This window comes from Rhamphochromis longiceps, linkage group LG9 (assembly GCF_057381845.1).
Source record: "Rhamphochromis longiceps isolate RC_006_pf linkage group LG9, R_longiceps_female_GT1.1, whole genome shotgun sequence".
Lineage (NCBI taxonomy): Eukaryota > Metazoa > Chordata > Actinopteri > Cichliformes > Cichlidae > Rhamphochromis > Rhamphochromis longiceps.
In genome coordinates this window covers 1,187,890-1,191,599 of record NC_140565.1, presented here as the reverse complement: position 1 = coordinate 1,191,599, position 3,710 = coordinate 1,187,890, and positions in this window count along the sequence as shown.

Here is a 3,710-nt window from a genome sequence, read left to right as displayed (position 1 = left end):
AAATAAAATATAGTTTTTAACAAATACCGCTAATTATGCTTTTTTTTAACACCTTCCTCATAAAATATATACACTTACAGCATTGCCTGAACAATGTTCCCAAGTGGATGGCTGTGGATAAGCCTCAGAGCATGACCGCATGTCACTCTCCGGCTGTGTCCAAATTCAGGGGAAGGATGCTTAAAATGCCATATTTGGATGCAATGACATCACAGCGACACGGCGAAGGCCGTCCGAATTCAAAGAGCACTTAAAATGTTGCGACAAATGCGTCCTACCTCTCCGCAAATTTGAGGGTTAGTCGTGTCCGAAACCGGGGGAAGGATGCGCCAATGCCACATTTAGAGGCAATGACATCACGGCGACGTGACGAAGGCTGTCCGAATCCAAAGAGTGCTCAAAATGTGGCGACAAATGCGTCCTACTTTGCCCTGAATTCTAAGGATGGGTCCGATGTATCCTTCGTGTCCTACTATATCCCAGGATTCATTGCGGGTCATAGAGGAGATTTGTTTCTGATAACGATGGTGGTCGAAGCAGGAGAGGAAAACACTTTCAAATGTAAGTATATGAACATCTGGTTGTACAAAAGTTAAATTGTTATAGCGGTCGTGTTGTTAAGCTTTTGGCATCTGCATAGACATGTTTCTTTTATTTAAAATAACCGTAAACCAGCTTGTATGGTGGGTCCCGCGGTTTTTCATGTATTGCCGCTTACATACAGCTAATTTAGATTTTTTGAATTGGTGATATGTTGTGGGAACAAAGACCAAACGGCTTAATTTATTAAAACGAGGAGAAAACGATCACTTCACTGGGGTGAAGAGGTGATCGTACACCTCCACGCCGTACACCGCCAGGTGTACAGCATGGATGTACACGAATAAATCAATGTACACATCATATTCATATGAGTGCGGTCCTATTAACCCTCATGCTGCACAGCAGCGGTCCCCAACCTTTTTGCGCCACAGCCCGGTTTATGTCAGACACGGATGAATACAACCACATAAAATGATCCGACCAAGACAAAAACTGGTATTTTGTAAATATAATAATAAACGTGAATGTACTGTGTAATTGTGTAACTTTATTAGCAGCGTCCTCCTGAAAATGCGCCAACATTGACAGTAACATCCTCCTCTCTGCCGCTTAATGCTCTCTGGTCGCTATGGTAACATGTAAATATTTCTTTCAAAATAAGACACACAACTACAACAAGGGAAAAGACCCAGGGAACAATACAAACCCTGAAAACCATAAATTTAAACTCTCGTGGCCCGGTACCAAACGACTCAGGGACCGCTGCTGTACAGAACCTGTGATGTCCAGACGACGTTCCTCTGGTGTTCTGCTGTGAAAACTTTGGGTTTAGGGATTAACATACACTCAACAAAAATATAAACGCAACACCTTTGTTACTGCTCCCATTCCCCATGGAATGGACGTAGAGACCTAAAATTCATTCCAGATACACAATATAACCATCCCTCCCAAACAGTGGTCACAAATCAGTCCAAATGTGTGGTAGTGGGCACATCTGCTATATTGAGATAATCCATCCCACCTCACAGGTGTGCCACATCAGGATGCTGATCTGACATCATGAGTAGTGCACAGGTGTACCTCAGACTGCCCACAACAAAAGGCCACCCTGGAATGTGCAGTTTTGTCTCACAGCAAAATGCCACAGATGCCACAAGCAATGAGGGAGCGTGCAATTGGCATGCTGACAGCAGGAATGTCAACCAGATCTGTCGCCCGTGCATTGAATGTTCATTTCTCAACCATAAGCCGTCTCCACAGGCGTTTCAGAGAATATGGCAGCACATCCAACCGGCCTCACAACCGCAGACCTCATGTAACCACACCAGCCCAGGACCTCCACATCCAGCAGGTTCACCTCCAAGATCGTCTGAGACCAGCCACCCAGACAGCTGCTGGAACAATTGGTTTGCACAACCAAACAATTTCTGCACAAACTGTCAGAAACCGTCTCAGGGACGCTCAACTGCATGCCCGTCGTCCTCATCGGGGTCTTGACCTGACTCCAGCTCGTCGCCGTAACAGACTTGTGTGGGCAAATGCTCACATTCGATGGCGTCTGGCACGTTGGAGAGGTGTGCGCTTCACGGATGAATCATGGTTCACATTGTTCAGGGCAGATGGCAGCTGAGAATGTCCCAGTTCTTGCATGGCCAGCATACTCACCGGACATGTCACCCATTGAGCATGTTCGGGATGTGCTTGACCGGCGTATACGACAGCGTGTACCAGTTCCCACGAATATCCAACAACCTCGCACAGCCATTGAAGTGGAGTGGACCAACATTCCACAGGCCACAATTGACAATCTGATAGACTCCATGCGACGATGTGTTGCACTGCATGAGGCAAATGGTGGTCACACCAGATACTGACCGGTTCTGGGTCCCCAGACCCCCAATAGCGCAAAAAACTGCACATTCCAGGGTGGCCTTTTGTTGTGGGCAGCCTGAGGTACACCTGTGCACTACTCATGATGTCAGATCAGCATCCTGATGTGGCACACCTGTGAGGTGGGATGGATTATCTCAATATAGCAGATGTGCCCACTACCACACATTTGGACTGATTTGTGACCACTGTTTGGGAGGGATGGTTATGTTGTGTATCTGGAATGAATTTTAGGTCTCTACGTCCATCCCATGGGGAATGGGAGCAGTAACAAAGGTGTTGCGTTTATATTTTTGTTGAGTGTAGTTGTCATGGTTTCCTTTCTTCTCTTATTTGTTGTGTGTGATCAGGACAATTCTGAAGAAGATGGGCCTGCAGGGGAAAGTCACCCCCTTGCAGGCCAGAGGACATGAGATAAGTTTAAAAAATACAAAGTACGTATGTGTGTTATCAAGAAGATAATTCTTAAGAACACAAGTTAATAAATGTGCAATTACTAAGAGTTGTTGTGGTGTTTTTATTTGCCTGCTGTCATCTTTGATTTCCTCTGCCTTTAGGATTGCAAGTATCCAGGCTCAGGAGAGGGGGTCAGTGGGAAGCCCACTGCTGTGCTTGGCCCTGGTTTGCCCTCATGGATGAGGTGATAGGACAGATGCCTTCCACTAAGCCTCCTGTCCTAATGTCCTCTCTCCCTGAGGACACCCCAGGCCCAAGCACAGCAGTGTGTGACCAAAACGACAGCGATGACGAAGAGGATCAGCCACCTACGACAGGGAGAAAGAGGAAAAGAGATGATGAGCTGCTAGACCTCATCAGAGAGGACATGAGGCAGCAAAGAGAGGCTGAGGAGAGGAGAGTAGGAAGAGGATGGACCGACTGTTTTCACTTCTAGAAAGATCAGTTCCCAAATGAGTTATGTACTGAGAAATGTATTTATTTGAATATATTTGTTATGTGTTGCATTGGTTTGAAGGTTTTATGGTATTAATAAATTGATTCAAACAAACAGTAATTGTCACTGAACTCAATTTGATTCACAGGCATTTTCAACATGTATGAACATAACGCTAACGTTGAACAATATTACATGGATATTTATTTGATAGCAATAAAGTAATTAATATTAATATTTCAAATACACAGCATGTAAAGATGAAAAACAATATTTACAGTTGTTCACACAGGATTAACCTGAGTGACCTGATCCTGGACGGTTTCTTTTACAACTGTAATAGATTACAGGAAGTCTCTGGCAGTGTCGCTGAAGATCAGAC